Below are 25,644 nucleotides of genomic sequence, written 5' to 3' on the forward strand. Positions count from 1 at the left end.
CTTCATTTTCCACATATCTATTAATACTCTGCAACAGTATTTCCCTTATACTAGCTAGCTTGGGAAATCCTGCATTGAGATAAATTTCTGGAAGTGAAATTACTGAATATAGTAGTTAAGACTTCTGGTATGTATTATAAAATAAACTTTTAGGAATTTTGAAGCGATTTACACTTTCATTTGTCCTTTGTATATTTATTAAACATAATCACTGATTTATTCAACAAACTTTTATTGAACCACTACAATGTGCCAGCACTGGGACTGCATCAGTAAAAAAATAATACAAATAAAAATTCCTGACTTCATAGAGCTTACATTCTAATGTAAATAGACAGACAATAGACAAAATAAATAAGTAAACATATAGAGTGTATTAAAAGATGATGAATACTACGGTGAAATGAAGAAAGGGAGGAGTTAGGGATTTAGTAGGAGTGGCTACACAGAGTGGGCGGGGAAGGTGATATTTGAGTAAAGATATAAAGGAGGGGAGGGAGCCACTGAAAAGGCCCAAGCTACCTGGCTTTTTCCAGGAAAAGCAAGAAGGCTGCTGTGACTAAAGCAGGGTGAGCAAGGAGAGAGTGTAGAAAATGAGGACGATGAGGGGAGCACATCAGATATGAGGACTTTGGCTTTGATTCTGAGATAGGAATCTCTTGGAATGTTTTCAGCAAAGACCTGACATGCTAATCTGATTTATCAGGATCACTCTGACTGCTGGGTGGAGAACAAAAGGATCAAGGGTGGAAGCAGGAAAATCATTTAGGTGGTTGTCTTATTAATTCACTTGAGGTGAGTGGTGGCTTACACTTAAGGTGGTAGCAACAATGATGGTAAATGTGACCAGCATCTGGATTGATTTTGAAAATAGAGCCAACAGGTTCTCTGGTTGGAAGTGGAGTATGAGAAAATGAGATGAGTCAAGTATGGCTTCTGGATTTTTGGTCTGAGCAACTGGAAAGATGGAATTATTCACTGAAATGGGGGAAGACTAGAAGTGGAACATTTTGGAGGGAGGTAGAAAGACCTTTGAGAGGGGATTTTAAGAGGGCTATTTTAGACATTACAAAGGATGGCAGTAAGGAGAGTGGTGTGCTAGATGTGCCAGGTGAATTGAATGTTTCTGGGAAGAGGGGATGATTGTTGTGTCAAACACTTCTGACCAGGTGAGGAAAAGCTGAGGGTTGATATTGGATACAGCAAACATGCAGGTCATTGAGGACCTTGACAAGAGCAGTTGCAGTGGAGTTGGTGGGGATGAAAGCCTGAATGGATTGAGTTAAAGGGAGAACCGACGTCAAGGAATTGGAAATGGGAAAGCAAGTACGTACAGCTCCTTCTAAAGGAATTGCTGCAAAGGAGAACAGGAAAATGGGGCAATAAATTGAGGGGGAAGTGGGACAAAAGAGATTTTCTTAAGATGTGAAAAATAGTATCATGACTAAAGGCTGAAGGGAATGGTTCAGAAAAGAGAGGGAGGAATGAGACTTTCTGCAGACACGTTCTTATCCTTGAACAGGTGAGAAGGGGTGGGAGCCAGTGCCCTGGTGAAGGGGTTGATGGGAGCATACAAGTTTTTTCTGTAACAGGAGGGGAGTTTCTAACTTGAGTGGGATGATATGGTGGTGTGAGCTTGTGAAAATTATCTTTTGATTGCTACTATTTCTGAGTGAAATAAGCAAGATCATCAGTTTAGAGTGAGGAAGGGGAGGAGATACTGGAGGTTTGAAGTGTGAGAAGAGGGTATGAAATAGTTGGCAGGGAACATGGGAGAGTGAGTGAACTAGGCAAATGAATTACAATTTTAGAACAAGACTGACGTCTCACTTGAAGGCAATTAACAGTAAATTTAAAGTTAGAGCAGCGCACATGGTTTTGTATTTTTTTTTTCAGACACATTCATCTGTGAACATTTAGGCACAAACTAGGCTGAGAAATGGATTTAACCAGTATTGGAGTTTTGACAAGTGACAGCAGTAATCCTGTTTTTGGCAACATATGTTGTACAAATCTTCCCCAGTTTGTAATTTGCCTTTTCTTGTTATCTGTATTTTTTTTAAAACTACAGAAACTTTGTATTTTTTATGGTCAAATCTATTATCTTTCCTATGGTTTCTTCCATTGCTTTTTTGCTTAAGGAATCCTCCCTCATAAAGCAATGATATAAATTTCCTTCTATGGCTTCTCCAATTTTTTTTATGATTGAATTTTAACACTTTAATCTATCTGTATGTTTACTATGATGCAAAGCTCTAATTAAATATTCATCCAAAAGTTCCTTTTCCCCCACATTAATTTTTAAAGAAATAATTCCTTACCCTTAGAGTTGTAATTTCTTTAAAATGCCTTATTATCTTTTTATATTTTGTAAGCTCTAGTTACAGTTTATCACTTCTAGGTCACTGATTTATCTGTCTTCTCAGTATTTAACATGCTTTAGCTATTGTATATTTATAATTCTTCAGCAACTGATAAGTCAAGCACCAACTTTCAGCCCCATTTTTTATGAACATTCTCTAACCATTCTCATTTACTTATTTTTCTAGAAAAGTTTGTCATGATTCAAAAATAAAGCCCTCTCAGGGTATGTTTGGAATTGAAAGAAGCCTAAACATTAAATTTGGAAAATATCAATTTCCTTATAATATTCAAGTTCTCCATTCACAAACCATGCTATGATCCTCTATTCTTTTAAATCTTACTGAATTACTCGCTCATGTTTTTATACTCTTTGAATTCCCCTGAGATACAGATTTGCTTTCATTTTGATTTTGCTAAAATGATTCCTCAAGTAAATTTCCAACAAAGAAAAGCAGAAGGTAACTTTCTGATACTTTACATATCCCAATATGTCTATTTTTTTCTCATATACATATGATATTTTGGGCAGGTATAGGATCCTTAGACTGTAATCCTTTTCTCTTATTATTTATCACTAAGTCCAGTGGATAGAATGCTCCTTGAAACACTACTATTAGAAGGAAAAAAATGGAAAACAACTTAAATGTCAAAAAAGAAGAGATTTATTAAATAAGTTAGTATATCATTAGTAGAGAAGTTTATACATTTTTTTTAAATAAGGAAAATAAACATCCATTGATAAGGCAGCAAATCCAGGTGGAAAAAGGAGTCTGCATAATAATATGCATACTGTGATTAGATGTTTGAAAAATAAAACTACATGGATATATATTGGTATATCTACAAAGGGTGCCAAAAAATATATGTACACATTTTAAGAAAGGAAAAAATCTGCATTAAAATTATGCTGATGGTAACGACTTTGAGCACCTCTTGTAATTGCAGAAGTCAAACGTGACTTGTATTCATCTTTTGTTATCGGTATATATTGAGTATTACAATTTTAATACAGTTTTTTCCTTTCTTAAAATGTGTGTGTATTTTTTGGCACCCTCTGTATTTTCATATCTATATATTTGGAAGAATATGTACCAAATATTAACAAATCATAATGGAGATTAAGACTAAAGTGAGGGTGGGGGAGGAAGAATTTTCACTTTTTGTTTCATATACTCCAAATTATTTGAAGTTTTAAAATGATGTCTTATTACTAATTAGCAGGCATATAATTCTACACAGCCAGTGTACACATTTACTTCACCACTTTCCATGCCTTTATTGACACTGTTCACCACATTCCCTCCTGTACTAATACTGAGTTAGATGCCTCTTCTAAGTATTCCCATGACGCCCTATACTTATTCCAATTATAGAACTTTTCACTTTAATTTATAATTGCCTATTTTTTTGGTCTATTTTTCTAAGTAGAATGAAAAGTGAGGTACTCATCATTTTATGTTATACCTTACAAAGTACCAGTTCAGTAACTAGTAGTTGACAATGTCTGTATGATTTGAAAGAGAATGTGTATTATCTAGTTCTCTGGAACGTAAAAGAGGCCGTGTTCAGAAGGTAGAAAAGGGAAGTGTTATAGGCAGGGAGGGAAGTCCTGAGGGTGAGCCGTGTCCATTCGTTGATAGCCAAACCACCATGGGAATGGTTCCCTTAACTGCAATCTAAGTAGGTCAAAGGAAATAAGGTGGAGACTTGTGGGAGAACTTATGCAAGTGCATTAAAAAGATAACCGGCCTTCTCCATTGGGGGAATTCCACACTTAGGTAAGAGAATATTATGTAAATGCCTTTTTCTGGTGACCTAGTATTTCACATATCCCACATGGGTGGGATACATAAAAGTAGCATGGAACTCCTGAAGGGCAAATTGGAAGGCAAATATCACTGTAAAAGCAAGAGAAAACAGGACTTGCTTATTAGCTTAAAGATTAAGTTGTCCCCCAAAAGAGAAATACCAAAAATGCAGAGGCTTAAATAACATGCAAGTTCATTTCTTTCTCATGTTACAGTCACAAGGTAAGTGGTCAAGCTTGGCAGGGAGTCTCTACCCCACAAAGTCACTCAGGGACCCAGATTCCTCCCATTTATTGCCTCACTGTTCCCTAAGGTGATAATTTTATCCTCATGATCAAAGTTAGGTTGTGGGCACAGTCAGTGTTCCAACCTGTGAAAAGGGGTAAGAGAGGAACTCCAAGGCAAATGGTTTATCTTTTAAGGTAGAGATGACCTTACAATTTACATATAATCATCTCTAGTTGTGAAAAGAGGATGAAGATGTAGTCTCTAGCTGGGTATCCATGTACCTAGTGTAATCTCCTATTTCTATGGAAGAAGGAAGTGTGGATTTTGGTGAAAAACTAGAAGCTTTGCCATATAAAGAAATCGACATTGTACTCATAACCTGAAACTCTAGTGGTCGTCAAATGTTGGTGTAAGACTTACTAATGCATGTGCAGTGCAAAAATCAAAGACAATGAAGGGAAATGAAAGCTAACTGTATTCAGTTTAAGCAGTTGTCCTTTATTATGAGATAATGTCCTTCCTATTTTTTTTTGTTAAAATCTATTTAAAGTATGGTGATGATTACAGATAGCATTTTAAATATCCTTTAAAAAAAAGTAAAATGAAATATTGGCAACATTCCCCAATTTATATATGTGTGTTTGTTGAGATTTTACATATTCTTGAAATCCTTATCTGGGACCAATGCTCCATATGACAACCAAGAATAAAGGGTCAGCAGAGAGGCCAGTAGTTAGGACAATTATTACCCTACTCCTTTTTCAGCACTGAAGATGGCATCTCATCTCCAGGATAGGTTTCCTAAACTCTGCCCTCTGAACCCACCATCATCTGTCTCCCTTTCCATAGCCAGTTAGTTCACCTCCTCTAGGCTTCTATAGTAGTTAAATGGTTCCATCATAGCATGTATCATATTGCATTGTATTAAAAGTCAAAAAAAAAAAAAGTCAATGTCTCTCTCCTACTTGAATACGAGTACCTCAAAAATGAGGAACGTGTACTCATTGAAAGTGCTAGTTCTTTTTCAATATAAAAACATCGATATTAGTTCACTAGGACTGCCACAACAAAATACTGTAGACTGGGTATTTTAAGCAATAGAAGTTTGTTTTCCCACAGTTATAAAATCTAGAAATCCAAGATCAAGGTGTCGGCAGCATTGGTTTCTTCTGCGGCCTAGCTCTCCTTAGCACGCAGATGATGACCTTCTCAACACGGTCTTGACTCTGCGTACACAGATCCCTGGAGTCTCTTTATTCATTCAAGTTTCCTCTTATAAGGACATCAGTCAGATTGGATTAGGACCCACCATAATAGCCTCATTTTTACTTAATCACCTCTTTAAAGACCCTAACTCCAAAAGCAGTCATATTGTGCGGTCCTGGGGGTTAGGGCCTCAACATAGCAATTTGGTGGGTGTGGGGCACAATTCAGCCTATCATAATATCTTTATAATCTTTGTTGATTTAAAAAATAATCTATATTTTTAAAAGAAATTATACAGAAATATGTAAGTAGAAAGTTAAACTCTCCTATCATCTCATGAGAATAGCTCCCAACAGTTAGGGGTAATGAAAGTTTCTTGAATGAATGAGTGAGTGAGTAATGGTGTGGTCCCCATATTATACCTGAAGAAAATGAGGCACCAAGAGGGTAGTCAACTTTTTCAAGTTTATAAGATTGAGGAGGACCATATAACCCAGCTCTACCAATTTCTCACTCCGTGTTCCTTCTACTATCTTATTCTACTACTTTTTAATATTTATTATAATTATTGAATACGTGTGTTCCTCATTTTTAATGTTAAAGTGGATAAGCTGAAGATTGTATGTTTTCTTTAAAAGTTACCAAACGTAATAAATTTAGGTGCTCTTCACTTACATTTGCACTTGTCTTGGAATCTTTCTGCGGTAAGAAAGAGATACTTGCTCAGATTCGTTTTCAAGTATCTATTCTGCATAATAAACCTTGTCAAAACTTAGTGGCTTAAAACAGCAACGATTTTATTTTAATGATTCTGTAGGTTGACCATCTGTGAGTGACTTCTGATGGCCTTGCCTGCAAGCACGCATGTGGCCTTATTCCTGTGTCTAGCAGTTGGCGCTGGCCCTGTACTGGGGTGCTCCTGTTGTCCTCCACCTTGTTTCACTTCCTCTGGTAAGTTATGCCAAGCTTCAGAGCTTGGTGATCTCAGGGTTACAAGAGAGTGAGAGAGGAAGCTGCAAGGGCTCTGTGGCTTAGACTCTAGAACTAGCACAGTGTTACTTTTGTCACATTCTGTTGGTCAAAGCCAGTCACAAGGCAAACCCAGATTCAAGGGGTTGGGAGATAGCCTCTGCTTCTTGGTGGGAGGAGTGCCAATTCCACATTGCAAAGAAGTATGTGGACACAGAAAGGTATGATACATTGGGAGGCATCACTATAACGCTTTTCCACAGCTGACATTTCCCGTAGGATAACATTCTGCTTGCAGGTCCTCCTACCATGTCCACAGCTTCCTTTAAACAACACGAATAGTTCATATGATATCATGCTTTATACTCTGTAACTGCCACCTGGCTTCAAGAAGTCGGACTGGAGATTAGTACTTGTATTAGTAAGGAGTGAGGTGAACTTCAAGTGAGAGAACAACCCTACGTGGCTCTGCGTAAACAAGATAGAAGTTTATTTCTGGCTCTTGTCGAAATTCGGAGGTAGGTTCTTCAGAATTGGTATTAGCCTCCAATTAACTGGTTTCTTCTATCTTGTTGCTTCATTGACTATACCTGCCATTCCCAAGGTTGCCTCATGTTTGAAGATGGCTGCCAAAGGTCCAAGTATTACAGCCAATTTCACCCAGCAAGGAGGAAAAAATGGAGGGAAAATTGAACCCTCGCTAACTAAGGATACTTCCTAGAGGTTGCACACCCAACTTCTATTTATATCTCATTGGCCTGAACTTAAGTCACATAGCCACACCTATCAGCATGGGGGAATTTTATTTCTGGTGGCCATTTGCCCAGCCAAAAAATCAGGGATCCTATTACTACAGAACAATGAAAGAGTAAATCCTGATGTATAATCAGCAGACTTTGCCACAGTGCTTCATTTAAAGGCAGACTTCTGTATGCTGTTTATGGGATAGAATGTGGCCTGGTATGACAAATATGCTCAATAGAGTTGTGTCATTTATTAATTCATTCCTTTTGCAAACATAGTGTTTTATTGAGTGTTTTCTATGTGCTAAGCACTGTTTTAGCTACTAAAAAGAGAGCAGTGAACAAAACAGATTCCCTGCCTTTATTTCGTTATACTCTAATTGGTAAAGATAGTCAATAAACAAACAAACAAAAACAATACAATGTAAAATATTGAGCAGCGCTATGAATAATTCATCTGGATAAAAGGATAAACAGTATAGCATGTGGGTGGGAAGGGATAGTTATTTTAGATAGGTGACATATGAGGAGGGATATGAATGAGGTGAGGGACAGTCACACTGTCCTGGGAGAGAAGGTACAGGCAGAGGGAACGGTAGGTACAGAGACGTTGCAGCAGGAAACTGTTGGAATGTTTGAGGAGGGAATCTGGCATAACTAGAACAAGGGGATGGGGCGTGACAGGAGATTAAGAGAAAAAGGCAGCCAGAGGTCAGATCATAACAGGGACCAAGTAGTGGACTGTGAATAAGATTTCTTTTTTTCCAAAGTCCAAAAGCAAGGTTGTGTTGGAGATACTCAAAGTCATCCTTAGGTTCAAAGATTTACTGTAAGGACTCACAGGATTCAGCATATGGCTATACCCAGTTCAGGGCTATTGCAGTGACAGTGATACAGAGCAAAAGCAGCAAAGGGAAAGGTGTAGGGTGAAGTCTGGAGTAACCAAGCTCCAAGCTCCAAGAGTCTTCTTCCAGTAGTCACACAGGAGACACTTAATTCCTCCAGCAACAAGTTGTTACAACAGGTATAAAATGCTGTCTACCAGGGAAGCTCATTATAGACAAAAATCGGTGCCCAAGATTTTCATTGAGGATTGGTCATATAGGTACCCTCTTCCTGGCACATACCAAATTCTCGAATGCCAGAAAGAAAGCAGGTTTTTAGTCTAAACTATATTGTTTGTACAAATAGTTTAGGCATAATGAGCCACGCTTATTTAGCAAATGGTCAGAACCCTCCTGAAATCTAAGTTCTCAGATGCAGTCAAGGGCCAACCTTGCAAGCAGGTCTTTCTAAGAATAGTCGTCTTGGGCCTATTGTTAACTTTTTTCTGCACAAAAGCACACAGAGAATGAATCGCAAAACACAGTGGAATAGGAGCCAGGGAACTAAGCAGAGACTAAGCAGACTCCATGAGCTATTAGAAGCAATGAGTAAATAAAATCCACAAGACAAATAAACTGAGTAGTCAAAGGGCAGTAATAAAAGCAGGAAAGAGGAAAAAGCAGGAAAAACTTAATCAAGTGAATGGAAGGGTGTCTTCTACTGGAAGAACTAATGCCCCTCTATTTGAAGACAACCCCAGTATTGCCTTCGGAACATTAGAATTGCTATCTGATCCTGAAAACGAATAAACAATGCTCTGTTTCTTTATAAGGATGGGTGTTTCATTAAAATGTTTTGGCATACTTGCCTCCTAATTTCTTCTTCTATCTTTATAATACATTTCAGTCACCCAAGATCAAAGGCATATCTGTGCTCTTTGAAACCTGAAAGCACCTCACTAATATACCTGGGTTGTCAGCCATTCAAAGCATAGACTTTATAGAGAAAAACTAGTGTGATGGCCAAGGAATCACTGGCCAACTGGATCAAGGACCAAGAGTTGTAATATGGCATGAAACCTTCCCCCACCCACTGTCTTGAAGCCAACTTCCAGCCACAGCTATACTAAAATGCAAAGTGCCCTTTTATGCTTTTTGTTTGTTTGTTTGTTTGATCATGCAGTTCATCTCTGTCAAGAATTCCTGGTCTTTTCATCCTCAAAAAAAAAAAAAAAAACGAAAAACGAGCTCAAATGCTATGAAGCGTCTCTGACTACTTCTCTCCCCACGTTCTCCTCTGCACCCTGTGGAAGGAATCTTTCCCTCTGCACTGCTCTCTTAGCTCTTGATACATAGTTCTGTAGGAGCACATATAAAACATATTGTAATCACTATTAATATATCTGTCTCTGAAATAAATTTTGCTCATTATACTTAGCACGGTGCTTCACCAATGGCAATTCTTTAATAAATGTGAATTTGGTAAATGAGTGAGTGAATAAACCAAGAAACAACAAATGTAGTGAGTCACATATAGAAGGGTTCTGATGTCTGGAATTAAGGACCAAGCTCCTTGACAAATTCTTAATTCTCATACTTGAAAAAATAATATCTCTTATTTATTGGGGTACTTATTATTTTACAAAATTATATTGCTTTTGCACTACATTATTTCTTTGAAGGTATTGCTTTACACATATTAAATAGCCATGTTTTCATTGATTATAATAATTTCCCTAGTGAGGAAGCAAATTCATTTTTATTTTTTAATTATGGGAAGACCTAAATATTCCCCAATAACAGCAAAAAAAATGTGCTAAATATACTTAATTTTGTGGTATATGAGCATCTTTATACAAGTAAACACACAGAATCACTCACCTACTATGAAAGTACTTTCTATCACTGGTACTCATATATGTGTGCATATTTTTTAATTAAATTTTTCAAAAGGGAATATAATTTTAAGTAGTATAGTTTTTATAATCCACTACTTATGGCACTGAAAGTGAATTCCCTAAGAAATTTTACAGTAAAACCAATCATGGTCATAGCAAACATCAAATAGAATCTAAATTTGTTATTCTTTTTACAGATCTCTTTTGAGTAGTGGCCTTTTAAAATCTGATAGTACATTTTTATAGCTTTCCTTTTCCTATAGTTCCCAGAGAAATATTAGAATCAAGGCTTTTGTTAAATGCTTTGATGATGTGCTGTTAACATGTAAGAGATTGTAACAACTAAACAAAATGGATTCCCAGAAACTGAGTACAGATTTTTAAAATAGCATCATGTGAAACTGAAGCTAATTAGAATTAATTTTGAAATCCTAAGATTAGCCATCTAAGAGAGGGTTGCAAATATGTATGGATGTGATTGGGATGTTGCACAAATCTCATGTGTATAGCGAGGAGGATATTTTTGCAGAATTGGAGAAGAAAACCAACATTCTTTGAGCATTTTCTTTGTGTCAGGCACTTGATATACACTTTCATTTAATCATTACAGCACCCATATAAAGTAGGAGTCTTATCCACGCAGCTACTGCAGAACAGAACTGGAACCAAGTTTCTTTAACTCCAAAGTTTGTGTCTCTACCGCCCAATAGAGGAGACCAGACTATCAATGGAATAGGAAGAAAGCTAGGAAACTATAAACTTTTTCTGTTTTTCTCAGTTTGGGAAATTTCAAAATTTCTAGAAATACTCTTTAGACATGTCAAGCGATTATTGTGTGATGAACGTTTTTGGCTATTTATGATCAGTTGAACCTGTGATCATAAATACAAAGAGCTACACACATCACAACTACAAAGAGCTCTAATTAAATGTGACCTATTCTGGATATCATCCCCAAAATGGAGTTATCTTCTTGGAGTGTGAATTAAAAAAAAAAAAAAATATTTGAACAGGGGTCAGCAAACGACCCAAACCTGTTTCTGTAAATAAAAATTTATCCGAACGGTGTTACCCCTATGTGTTTGCTATGTTGTCAGGTGACTGCTTCCAAGTTGCATGGACAGAGTTGAGAAGTTGTGACAGAGACCACATGGTCCACAGAGCCCAAAATATTTATTATCTGATCCTCTCCAGAAAAATTGTGCTGACCTCTGGAATAGAACCTTTGTCAATCAATACCCAGTACGGTCCCAGGGAGAGAGATTCAATGTCAGGCAGATACTGGAGAGCTGTTCTGCTACAAAAGTGCGGGGGTATCTGCAGACTCATTATAAAATGAATCAATTTCCCTTACCTTGACCTATTGTCCATCAAGAAATCTCATTACAAATAAAGTTCTGTAAGTACCATAATAACTGAAAACATATGAAAAAAAACATAAATAATAGTTGCTATGAAGACATAACCTGACTATAAATTAGTAGAACAGAAATAGAAAACTAATACGTACAGCAAAACTTTTCAAGGTTGCTTTAGGCTGCCCATCTGTGAACCAATTAAACATTGGCAAGGGAGATGAAATTACAGTGATTGGCTTAAACTAATTTAAGCTAACCACTGGCAACCCAACAATATGACAGCTAATCTTTTTTTTTTTTCCCTTGTTTTTTTTATTTATTTATTTTTTCCCCAAGTCAAGTTGTCCTTTCAATCTTAGTTGTGGAGGGTGCCATTCAGCTTCAAGTTGTTGTCCTTTCAGTCTTAGTTGTGGAGGGCGCAGCTCAGCTCCAGGTCCAGTTGCTGTTGCTAGTTGCAGGGGGCAAAGCCCACCATCCCTTGCAGGAGTCGAACCAGCAACCTTGTAGTTGAGAGGACGTGCTCCAACCAACTGAGCCATCTGGGAGCTCAGTGGCAGCCCCAGTGGCAGCTCAGCTCAAGGTGCCATGTTCAATCTTAGTTGCAGGGGGCAGAGCCCACCATCCCTTGTGGGATTCGAGGAATCGAACTGGCAACCTTGTGGTTGAGAGCCCACTGGCCCATGTGGGAATCGAACCGGCAGCCTTCCGAGTTAGGAGCACGGAGCTCTAACCGCCTGAGCCACCTGGCCGGCCCAGCTAATCTTAAAGGTAGAGTTGAATACCTATTGACAGGCCAATCACCATATTCCCTACAACGAACATGATTTTCTGATGAAGGCAGGGTCTACTAATACATAGTGCGAAAAAATACAATCCTAATTAAGCAATACAGCTTGTCCTCGTTAATCTCCCATTTGACACTCACAGGTTCAACTGATCATAAATAGCCAAAAACGTTCATCACACAATAATCGCTTGACATGTCTAAAGAGTATTTCTAGAAATTTTGAAATTTCCCAAACTGAGAAAAACAGAAAAAGTTTATAGTTTCCTAGCTTTCTTCCTATTCCATTGATAGATATGTCATTTCCTATGCACAAACTCACACTCTACAAAACACTGCCTTTTCTTTAAAAAAAAAATTTAATTTATTTTTTGAGACAATAACACATTCACATGATTAAAAATTCAAAGAGTTCCAAAGTGTTCCTAGTGAGACATCTGTTTCCTATCTCTGTTCCCCAGCCACCCACTTTCCCATTCATCCTCTATCACCAAAGTTATTGTTTTCTTGTGCATCATCCCAGAGATAATCTGTGTCTTTAAAAGTAAATATGTGTATATATATGTATATATATACATATATACACATATATACACACACATATATATATATACATATATATACACATAGGGAAGAATATATATATATATTCTTTCCCTCCATCTCTTTTTTACAATATTCTGCACCTTGCTTTTTTTCCTTTATAATAAATATCCTAGTGATTTTTTCAAAGTGATACATAACTTGCTCATTCTTTTATAGGTCTTCATAATATCCACTGATGGATATACTGTAATTTATTTGATTAATCCCCTGTTGATGGACAGTTGAGTTATTTTCAGTCTTTTGATATTACAAAGAATGCTGTGATATATAAGCCAAGAAGTGTCATTTCACACATGTGGGAGGATATCTGTAGAATAAATTACTGCCTTTTCATCTTTCACCAAAATTTCATTTTCACTTGATGAACAACTTTTTCACTGGGTTAGAATACTCACTAAAACACTTTCATCTTTTGTTTGTTTGATATAAAAGATTCATTCATGTCATAGACTAAAACTACCTCCAAATTGTATATTCCACATGCTAATTTACACCAAAACTCTGTAGTTTGGTTAAGAAGAATCACTTTCTTAGAGTTTTGCTTGTATTGCCAGAACCAGCAATGGGAGACACACACACACAAAATAACAATACCATTGACTGTCTATGAAAAAAACTGAGAACAATACCAGGAAGATGAGCCCTACATGTCAGGCATTTTTTTTTTTTTTTGCCTCGCTCATTACCATATAGCAATTTACTTACTGGCCTCAGAGCTTTCCAATTCAAGTTGACATCTCAGCAAAGTCTCTAGGTTTGTGGACCTTCTGGGAAAGCTAATATACATCCAAAACTTTGTAAACATTTCCTGTCAGGGTTCTTAAAATTGTAATCCCCAGGATATTTTACAGGCTTCCTTTAGCAAGGATCAGGAAAGCTAAATCAAGTTTTCTAGTTACCAGTCCAGAGCAGAAGCCAAGAGGCTCCAAGCAAGTTCCAAACAGAGAATTTTATGTGGCTTATGCCACCCTTTGGCCCTTGTCAATGTATGTTCCGTCAATGCCCTCAGGAGCTATGTGATGGAATTCATAATAATACAATTATAATAAAAATACTAGCTCATATTTTTTGAGCATTCACCATGTGCCAACCACTATGCTAAGAGCTTTACACGCATTCTTGTTTTAGATTTTATTACATTGCTGATTTAAGGGATCATTCTTTCCCCTTTCCTCTCCCCCTCAAAGTAAACCTAACCCCAGACTCTCATTTGTCCCAAGAGCTAATAAAATGAAAATATCCCTGCAAGAGGAAACAATGTAAACTGAATCAGTCTTTGCACACCATTTTGACTGATTTTATCACATTCTTTACAGGATAACATTTTAATGGGAGAAGGAGAAATTGCTCAGTGGATGTATTGTAGAGACAGAGTGCTTCTGAGAAGGGGTGCTAAAAGTTACCCCAAATAATTGATTCATAGTAAAAACTAAATTTGCCTCAGAGTAGTCCCTGGAATATAATCACTGCCATCGCCCCTCTCCCAACTTTAAATCCCCCTTATACATGAGTTGCAAAGCAAAGGCCAGGATGGATGTGTTTTGACTCTGCAGTGTTATAATAATTAACTTTATTTAATGGCTCATAAGTATCAGCATGCTCAAGGATCAGTAACTTCTAATCAATGCATTAGACAGTCTTCAGAAGTTGCTTATAGATACTTTAAAAGGGTATTTGAGATTATGCTTTTTTTGTTTTTAATACAATCAGCTCCAAGAAGTTTCATAGTCGTCTGTTTTTCAAAAGAATTTTCTCAGAAGCTGATCCTCGGTCTTCAAGGATAGACTAAAAGTTATCTTGCACAGAGGTATAATTTATCAAGGCCTAAAACCACTCAGACTGAAGAAGACCTCTAACTAATTGCTGTGAGGGGTCTGCAAGTGGAGTGGAATGCCTGAAAAAGTGGGTCATACAGTTAATTAGACACAGGTTAGCCAAGAATTAAGCAAAAGGCAATCTCACTCTATCTCTTTGATTTGTATCCAGTCTGAAACTATCACTGGCAGTAACTTGGTTTTTGTATCTTCTGAGCTTTGGCAGGGGACTGGGTTGGGCTATATCCTTGGTGACCTCGCCTGGCTGGCTAAGTGCAGCTTGCTGAGTGATTCCTTAAACAGAAGGAGAAGAAAATTCTGTGGGTGCACCACTGGATATAAACCCTAACTAGAAGCATACAACTGGACTGTAATTACCATGCCCTCTCCATTATTTCCAGAGAATTACCCAGGAACATTACTGAAAATGAGCTGTCTTGTCCAGTCAGCTCCCATTCTTTCAGGAAGGTTAGAGCCCTGTGAATTTCACAACCTTTGCAGCTTCTTGGGAAATGCATTATGAGTTTCCAAATCTCTTGCTCAGCCTTGATAAGATTCCCAAGTGATTGCAAAAGTGAAAATAAAAGCCAAAGCAATTTTGTGCCTTGGTATTTATGAATAAGACAGGGAATTAAAATTGCATGCAAGTCACCTGGAGTTTATAATCCTATGGACGTTGGGGCACTTAGTGGAATCCACGGTCCCTATGTGGAAGAAATAAATATTATTAATGACACAGGCTTACTTCTGTCATATACCTCAGCAATTCATGCAATGTTAGGGATGGTAGAAATTCAAAGATCATCTACTCCACATCATCACAAATTTGAGGCCAGACAGATTAAGTCACTTATTGCCGGGCACTCAGTGCACATTGTAGAAAGAACACTAAGGTTAGAATGAAAAATTTGAACTTGAATCTTAACCCTAACCCTTTCTGGTGGTAGCTTTCAGACAAGCTAGTGAGCCTCAGTTTCTATATTGGCAAATTGGAGTAATTTATGCCCCAAAGAAGCTGTGAATGTTACTTTGTTTGGTAGGAAAAGTAAAGTGCCACTAGGAACTTGGAAACACACTGGCTTTTACCGAGCCAAATTAATAAAATTCATACATGATAGATGAGAAAGCTACCTTTAGAAATGAATCATGAAATTGTAAATTTATGACTAAAGAGTTTTTTAAATGTGTATTTTTCTAATTTTATAGAGTACTGTATGTCTATTGTATTAAAAAAAAAAAAAAAAAAAAAAAAAGAAACTCCAGACAATAAAGTAGAAAGTGAGGATCACTCATAATTCACTCCTCAATTTACAGTGGGGTTACATCCCTGGTAAACCCCATTGTAAGATGAAAATATCCTAGGTCGAAAATGCATTTAATGTACCTAACCTACCAAACATCATAACTTAGCTTAGCCTACCTTAAATGTGCTTAGAACACTTACATTACCCTACAGTTGGACAAAATCATCTAACACCAAACCTATTTTATAAAAAAAAAAGTGTTGAAGAGCTCATGCAATTTATTATGGGTATCCCTTTCGCACCATTGTAAAGTCGAAAAATTATAAATCAAACCATGGTAAATTGGGGACCATTTAAATTTCTAAATACGTTCTTGGAGAATTCTTCATTACATATGTGGGTGGGATCATGCCAGATCTGCTTTTGACACTTAAGATTTTGTTGGTATCATCTTTCAATGTATTTGAGAGTCCTCAGATTTCTAAGCCAAATAAATTGGGCATAATACCTGGGAAGCTGATATGATCTGAAATGTGACGGTAATTTGATAATCCTGGAAAAGACTGAGTGAATAAGGATGATTGGCAAGAGCACAGAAAAGGGAAGCCCCCAAACACCTAGTGTAGACCAGGGATAGTGCTAAGACTTTAGAGGCTCTACTGAATTTACTCCTCTCATCTACCCTACAGAATATGTACCATTACTATTCCCATTTTTCTGATGAAGAAACTGATGCTCAAAGAAATTAAATAATTTACCCAATATCACGCAATTAGTAAATGTTAGAAACTGGATCTGTGCCTAAGCAATACACTTCCAGAGCCTAATTTTTTTTTAAATTTATATTTCAATTTTACTGAAGTTACACACATATACACACACATAATTTAAAGAATCAAATAGTTTTTCAAGGTTTGTTTTGAAAACTATAGTCCCTAGCCCCTACCTTCCTACTCCATTTCTCACAACTTACAGGCAACTATTTTCATTCCTCCCTCCCCTCCAATAACTGATTCTTAAGGTATTTATCTCCATATTGATAAATAATATGCTTGAATTGTTACTTTATAAGGTTTCCATTTTAGGCATTTTCTATTGTCATCTCACTGGAAAGTGAGGATTTAGGCCTCTGTCTCCCTCATTCTCCACTCCCACCTTGAATTCTCATCCCCTCTGCCCATTTTCTCATTTCTGCTGTGGTATGAATGATTGTGTCACTGCAAAATTCATATGGTAAAACCTAATCCCCAATGTGATCATCTTTGACGGTGGGGACTTTAGAAGGTGATTAGGTCATGAAGATGGAGCCCTCACGAATAGGACCCTTATACAGAGGTCCCAGAGAGCTCCCTCACCCCTTCTGCCATATGAGGTTACTTTAAGAAGCACCTTCCATGAATCAGAAAGTGGGCTGTCACTGGACATTGAATCTGCCAATGCCTTGATCTTGGACTTCCCGGCTTCCAGAACTGTGAGAAATAAAGTTCTGTTGTTTACAAGCCACCTAATCTATGGAGGTTTGTTATAGCAGTCCGAAAAGACTAAGAGAATTATACTATGATTTTCATTATATCTAATATTTAGTGTTCACATTATTATTATTAGGTTGATGAAAAATAATCATGGTTTAAAAGTTTAAAAAAAAATTGCAAAAACTGCGATTACTTTTGCACCAACCTAATATAAACAGGCAAATGCTATTCATAGCTAATACCTACAGACCACCAGGACTACTTTTCCTTTACTACACAACCTTTTATTTTCTCTGGAATTATTGTCATGATTATCTTATTTTTGTTTACTTAGTTTTCTTTGTGCTTACTACAAATTCAAACTACCCCTCAACTGTGTTCATCTCCTTTCAATATACAAGCATTCAAATGCACTGAAGACTCTAACCATTTCATCTTCTGGAGGAAAGCGGACTTGCTCCAGTCTGGGTCAGATGCTTTCTAAAAGACTTAGTTCCAGTTAGAAAACTGGTGCCCCTTCATCCTCATTCTGGGGATTCTCTTCACCTCTCTTTAGTCTTAGATCCTATTTCCTGAGTCCTGTGTCTTCCTCCTTCTTGGTTTGTTCCCTTGTTTCAGTGAAGGACACAACTCAGGAACTTCCTAAGGAAGAATGCAAAGGCAGTAAATTTTTGAAACCTTGCATATCTGAAGACATCTTCATTCTACACTTAATACTTTTGTGGGGTATAGAAATCTATTTTTCCTCTGAATTGAGAAAGCATTTTCTCCATTGTCTTCTAGATTCCAATGGTGCTATTGAGAAGAGAGATGATGTTCTAATGCTTGATTAGTTATATTAAACCTGATTTTTTTAAATGGAAATTAGTAGTCTAATCTCTTTATCCTTTTTGTTCTGTATGTTTTGCTTATTCTTTAGTACAAATGTATTGATTTCCTACTATGTTCCAGGCATTATTTTAGGTTCTGAGAACATGTCAATATAAGTTTTATTATGATAGTCTCAGGGGGGCATCTATTTTTACCCCTTATTCTAGGCAGTTGGTGGTCCCTTCAACCTGAAAACTGAGATTGTAGGATATTTTCATTAATTTTTTTCTTTGATGTGGGCCTCCTGAACTGGTCCTCTAATTTTCATGTTTTCTCTCCTATATCTGTATGCTAGTCTTTTTACTCTACTTCCTGGGAGATTGCCTTAACTTTATCTTTTAGCCCTTATATTGAATTTCTCATTTCTAATGTTATATTTTTAATATCTATGTTTCTTTTGAGCTTGCTGGATATTTCTTTTATATATAACCCTGTTATCATTTCATATTTTATCTCTCTGAGGACAAGATAGTTTGTTTTCCCAGTTTTCTATTGGCAGAGTTTGTTTCCTTGAAGTTGCTTTCTTCTATTTGTTTCGGTCTCTTTCATTAATAAACATTCTTCAAATATCTGGTGATCACTGGCTGTCTAATTTTATTTTAAGAATGGGACATTGAAGAGAAGATGCTCTGTATGTATAACGGGATTCTTCATTGAGTTTGTTACAGAAGGATGCAACATAGGCCAACATACTGGGCTCCTATAAGTGTATTTTTTCTTAAATTAATTGGATTACCCACAGAACTCTTCCAACCTTCTGCCAAGAAAACATAAGCCTGGCTAACAGAGTTCTGGGAGTCAAATGGAGGAAGTTTCAACACATAATTTATAAACTTACACTTAATCCCCAGTCATCAATACTGTAGCCCTCATCCTTTCCCCATCACCCCAAACCAGAATCCCTCTGCTCTAGTCACAAGAATGAGCCTTCAGTTTCATTCTGAATGAGGGAGAGGTAAGAACAGGGGAGGGAAATTAGGGATCTACCAGCTTCTAATAAAGACTTTCCACCAAATCCCCCGTGTAATGCCTACTCTCATCCCCACTTTCTAAGGTACCTGTTGCTCCAATTTTTTAGGGATCTAAATTGTAAGTTGGGTTGGTTATCATGAAGTTTAAGATTTAGCTTCTTGAGTGTCCCAATTCAATTATTACTGTCCCTCTGCTTCCTAGTTTCTAAAATGTTATTGCTATTGTCTCCTTTCTCATTCCCTTTGTTCTTTTGCATTTATGTTTTGTTAAAAATCATTTTATTTTTCTCTTAGCTGGGTGGAGGGAAACGATTTGAATGCTTATATTCAATCTGGCATCTTTAACTGGACGGCCCCAGATCCTAAGCTATTATCAACGTTATAGGGAAGTTCACAAGATTTGTTTTAACTGTTATAGAATGATAGATACTAAACCTAGCAAACACAAACACATTCACTAAAGAAACAATATAACCATAGTTGGATGAAATGTCCATCAGGACTCACCATCTTTTTTTTTTTTTTAATTTTGATTCTATGTTCACTAGAAATCTTCTAGTTAAATGAAACTCAATGTCCAAGGTAAAATTCATAAACTAACACCCAGATAAGGTTGTCTTACAATGTTTACCATTTTTGTAAGTGGCACCTCCTTCTTTCATTTAGTCACATCAGAAACTTAAGAGTCATCCTAACACCTTCTCTTTCCTCAGCGCCCACATCTACCCATCACCGTATCCTGCCTGTAAGTATTTATGACACGAGTCCATTTCTTTTCATCTCTACTGTGAAGACCCCATTCATGTTACCAACACATTTCACTTACACAGTTGTCTCCTAACTGATCCCCCTGCAACCATTCTGGCCCCTTACCTATCCATTTCCTACACTGCAGTCACAGTCACCTTTGCAAAATGCAAGTCAGATCCTGTCCTACACAATCTGCTTAAAATTTTCAATGATTTCCCACTACTCTTGAGATAAGGACGACAGTCCTTAACAAGGCCTGTGAGGGCCTGGCCTGCCTCCTTCCCTGGCCCTATCTCACACTGCTCCTCCCCGTGCTTTCAGCTCGCCAAGCCAACTTTCTTTCTGATCCTCTTTTTTCTGAAGTCCTTTCCCTCCAAAGGCCCCTTCAAGCAGATTATCTCCCTCCTCCATCTGATCCCAACAGCCTAACGGCCCCCTTCACTTGGCTCAGGTTATCATCACCTACTTATTCCTTAGGTTTTGGTGGCAGTGTCACTTCCTCAGGGAAACCTGATGAGGTCAAACTTTTTACAAATATACTCACACAGAAGCATGCGTCATTTCTTTATAGCACTTATCTCATTTATTTAAGCCCTTGTTTTTTTATGACTATTTTATTAATATCTGCCTTCCCTACATATTGTAAGCACCATGAGAGCAAAGATCATATCTATTACTTTTCACCACTATATTCTCAGGACCTGGCTAATTACTGATTGTCCCTTTAAGAATGGTTTAAAAAGAAAAAGTAATGTATATCTTGGCTGACATCTTCCTCAAATTCAGAATTTTATTATAGTATATTGAACACCATGCAATCTTCCCTTTAAAGATTCAAGGTCATTGTTGTGGAAAAAAAAAAAAAACATGGTGTAATATAAATTCCTAGTCTTTTGAGTGTATTAAGGATACCTTGTTTCCCCCAAAAATGAGAGCTAGCCAGACAATCAGCTCTAATGCATCTTATGGAGCAAAAATTAATATAAGACTCGGTATATATTATATTATATTATATATTATATCATATCATATCATATCATATTTTATTATAGACCCGGTCTGATATTATAGTAAAATAAGACCAGATCTTATATTAATTTTTGCTCCAAAAGATGCATTAGAGCTGATTGTCCAGGTCTTATTTTCAGGGAAACACAGTATCAACCACTATATTCAATAGCTTTAAACTGATTATTCAGGAAAAAAGTAAGACAATTTTGAAGTTTTCAAAAGAGAATTTGAATTTTTTAATGCTTGGCAGAAGATTAAGTGATTGGTTCAATTACCAGCTTCAAATATAGGAAGCGTTTAGTGACTATCATTATCATCATCATTAAATACTTATTATGTGCCTGTAGTAAGCAAGAACTCTAAATACATTATCCATTTAATCCTCACAGCAACCCTCTGAAGTAGCTAAATGGTAGTATTTTTATTTACCGATGAGGAAACTCAGGCAGGGTAAGAAAGAGATTAGGAAGCTGAGGGTCCAAGTGGTTGAGCTGGTGCTCACACCCCAGGAAATCTGGCTCTAGAGCCTGTGTGTTTAATCCTTTTAATGAGAAAGGTGATGAGCAATTCTTTCCAAGAAACCAGAAATTCAACCAAGAAAAACCGATCTTAAATTTGGGAGGAACTTCATTTGGACACAAGGAAGAACAATTTAGAGGCACTAAACATCGAAATAAGCTGCTTTTAAAAAAACAAGTTGCATGTCTATTCTGATTAACTTTGAGAACCAGAATGGACAGGCCTATAGACCAGGAGAATCAGTTAATCAGGTGTGTCAAAGCAGGGCTTGGACCCAGTGATCTATTGAGGTCCCTTCCAATTCTCCAACTCTGAAAAGTTGTTTAGTGCCAAGTTAATTTTTGTCTTCAGCCTTCCCTGGTTGAAAGTTTGCCTAATGTAGTCCACTTTGTATTATCCCAGACTAGCTTATCCAGGGCAAATCTTGCTTTTATTGAGTTTAGTAGTCACTTTGCTTAATGACTTGCTGTGTTAACAACTTGGCATACGCTTCATCCACAGTCAGCACCTACTCAGTTTAATTACTTGCTTTGTTGACATTATACAGTCTTCAGGGGAACACTTTGAAATCCAAAATTTAACCAACTCCTGTAGTACCACTTCCCACATGCCCCCTCCCCAAATATGAGATCATAAATGCTACTAAATAGAAAAACAAAAAGAATTTAAAGAAATTGACATGATTGTCATGAGGATTTTGATGAACTCAAAGAACATACAAAAATAATGGAAGAAGAAAGTGTGACTCAATAAATCAGAATGACAGAAGTCTGTAAGAACAGTGTTAGAAAGACTAAATCATTCTTTAGAATATCGTGAGGCTAGCTAAAAATATGCTAAGGATACTTTAAAAAAACAGGTTATATTTTTAAACACAAAGAGAGCCCAATTTTAAGGGGCAAATGTTATATGCGTTGGCAGCTACCGTGTAAAAGGAAAGCATGCTGGAATTGGGGTCCTTTCACCTCTTTCCTGGACTCTCCATGGAACTGTCCTGTCCCAGGGAAGCCATTACTCTCCAACACCTTGTGAGGGTCGGTCCCATTGCCTTCACTGTTTGCTGGACTGCAGGACTCACACAAATGACTCATACTTGCTTTTGAGGAATACGTGTCTAAAGGCCTGAAAATCTATGTGCTCAACTTCACCAAATGCCATTATGTCTTCCTGCTTTATCTAAAAACAAACAAACAAACCAAAAAACTTCCCCTAGTGCTCTAATCTTTAGAAGAAGATGGGAAATGAAGGATGAATTTTATATCTATTTGGACCCTCGGCAAATCCTCTGCAGGATTGTCTTCACAATATCAGGATTGCAGATTTTTCCAGGTTATGAGATGAAACTCCCTCCTTTTTCCTTCCATTGTTTCTCAGACATCTGTTATTGTCCATTGCTTTGAATTATTTTTTTTATAAGACTCATTTCCCACTAAGTTGTCTGCATAAAGTTTATAAGTATCCTATTCATGGAACATGGCCAGCACTCAGTGGGTTTACTGAAAGCATGATGTCTAAACTTTCTAATGTTCACTCAAATTTGGAACAAGAACTAAAGAAATACCAGACTTATATGCAATACGAAATACATCTTGAAAAATGAAATTTTATGAAACAAAAGACAAAAACTTAATGTGTGTGTGTGTGTGTGTAACTAATGACTCTGAGCAGCTCCACACTTAGTGGAATCATATTTCCCATCACTTAGAATAGTTTGGGAACTGCTTTATTGCAGAGTCATAATCTTCATTCCATATAAGAAAGTCAGACATTAATTTTTATAAACTCACACACTTATTTTAATTTGTTTTTATTTTAAAATTAAAATTTGAAGAGAGAAAGAATAAAACACAAAACGATGGGTTTTTCATAGTTACCCTCTCTCATCTAGTCCACTATAGTGTGTCAACTGTCAACCTTTTGCAAGTAGGTGAGAATGTATACCAAGACATAATAATAGCACCACTTTCTCTAAGTTAAAGGATGCTGGTTTCATGAATGTTCCCACTAGCTGCTTACCCTTTCCCAGGAATATTCTTCTTTCCTCACTATGTGCAACAGGACATTGGCACTGCACAGATAGCTTAGATAACTATTTAAAAAAAAAGTCACACAGTAGGGAGTTTAGTCTGGTTTGTGGAATTTGAGATAAAAAAGTCAGGGACACCTTTGTGCAACAACTTACCCATGGGCTTTAATGTTTTACTAAATGAGAGCATTTGATATATATAACAGTTTTGATTGTCTTCATGGGACAGTGCCAGTGGCCCCAAATGACTAGCAAGTTTTCTCCGTTTAAAAGCGATTGATATTGTCATTCTTGCAAATACACTAAAGCTCTAGTTTTTAAGGTTTATCACACTTGGAATTATTAGTTTAATGTCTGTGTCTCATCCCCAAGTTCACTGCAGTTTTTGTCTGCCCAACGTTGAATGATGTCCTAGGAACTGCGTGATACCATAGGCTGCTCCTCCCATTTTATCCCCTAATCCCTTCCCCAGATCATAATATTTTATGAAGCCAAGGGAAGGCTATGACTGTCTTTTCTCTATTGCATTCCCAGTGGTATTTAGCAGGATTCTTGTCAAAAAATAAATACTTAATAACTAAGTGAGTGGATGAATGAAAAAAATAAATCAGTGGTCTCAGTGTGTTTTCTTTCTTTCCTCAGGACCCTAAAACGGACACTTAATCCTTATGTTCCCAAATCTGGCTGTACTTCAGGCCATACCTGGCGAATTCTTTAAAAAACAGGGATTGGTTCCCAGGCACTCCAAATAGAAGTTTACAAAGCTCCCATAAGTGGCCATGATGAGCTGCTAAGTTTGAAAAACAAGGATTGAACCTATCTGGCCTCATTTTCCTCATCTGGAAAACAACTGGTTCTGCTAAGATAAAACATCTTAATCACAAGATGTCATTAAGATCAACTGTGATAAACTGCAAAGTATTCTAACAAAGAAGAGCCTTTATATGACTATGCAAGGTAGGACAAGAATTGAAGGGACCAAACAGTCCTGCAAGAAAGAACAAACACTCAATGTCACAACCCAAGTGCTTTTCTATGGCACATACATGACCCATCAAATTCTAAGATTTCAATAAATCTGAACGTTTTCTGAACAAATCAACTCATCTCTTTGCCTATAAATCTCCTACATCTCCTTTCTGCTAAACTTGGCAACAAAGCACCTATTTTATATGGAAAGCATGGGAAGGTTATTGGAAAGATAGAGTAGTTTGGGGAACGACCATTCATTCATTCCTGGCTTTATTTCTCCATGTGCTCAACTCCACGAAGTCATAATTGGTCATTTCAATTTCATGCAAGCTGATGCCCCAGGCTAATAACCCCCAACATAGCATCGATACAATTGTTTCAGACACCGTTAGTGCTCCACCTAACTTCCCTGGATCCCCTTTATTGTTACTGTGTGCCCATCCCCCAGCTCCTGCACACTTAGCTCTAAGGTAACCCACTGACCACTTCTTCAGAGTCCCATAGGCAGGATGCACTGGTAGCCAGATGTGGAGTCGGGGAGTTGATGTCCACCAGGGCAGCAGGTAGCCAACTCCTGAGGATGAAAGCCCAGATCACTTGCCTTGAAGAATAAACTATGCAACGTCATTTACACTTCAGAGCTCCCCAGGGGATTAGGCTGAGAATGAAACCTCACCTGAAATTACACCTTGGCTTGGCTTCTTCCTCTTCCCTATTTACTTCCCCCACTCCCTCACTGGTTTCTCATTTAAGGACTCCCTCCATAATCATTTGCCCACAAATCTTCATCTCGGCTCTTCCTTATAACATCCTCATCTTGCTCAGCTATAGGTATCATTTGTATTTGTCTAATTACTGAGATGGAGTGTGTTAAGTCAGTTGATTTCTTCTTTTGTGATCTCAAGTCCTTTGTCCCCTCACTAATTCAGATTAGGTCTTTTTTTTTCCTTTTTGGAGGTTTAATGTACATACAGGAAAGTAAATAAATCTTAAGTGTACATCTCAGTGAAAATTTACGTATGCACACACCCATGTAAACACCACCCAGATCAAAACATAGAATATTTCCAGCACACCCAGACTCTCCCCCATGTGGCCTGCCAGTCACTAGTCACCACTCCCAACTGGCCACTATTTTAATTTCTGTTGTCATAGCTAAGCTTAACCTGATTTGTACTTATAAATGGAAGCATCATTTATGTATTCT

At 37.3% G+C, this 25,644-nt stretch overlaps 1 long non-coding RNA gene across 1 annotated transcript; it reads left to right on the plus strand.

Moving 5' to 3' along the window:
- The first annotated feature begins 1,429 nt into the window (after window positions 1–1,429).
- On the plus strand, window positions 1,430–24,610 carry LOC117026169 (uncharacterized). Its single transcript, XR_004423713.1, has 3 exons — window positions 1,430–1,522; window positions 6,424–6,557; window positions 24,108–24,610. It is a non-coding gene; the product is annotated as an uncharacterized LOC117026169 (long non-coding RNA).
- The last annotated feature ends 1,034 nt before the right edge of the window (window positions 24,611–25,644 follow it).

The sequence above is a fragment of the Rhinolophus ferrumequinum genome, chromosome 8 (assembly GCF_004115265.2).
Source record: "Rhinolophus ferrumequinum isolate MPI-CBG mRhiFer1 chromosome 8, mRhiFer1_v1.p, whole genome shotgun sequence".
Classification (NCBI taxonomy): domain Eukaryota; kingdom Metazoa; phylum Chordata; class Mammalia; order Chiroptera; family Rhinolophidae; genus Rhinolophus; species Rhinolophus ferrumequinum.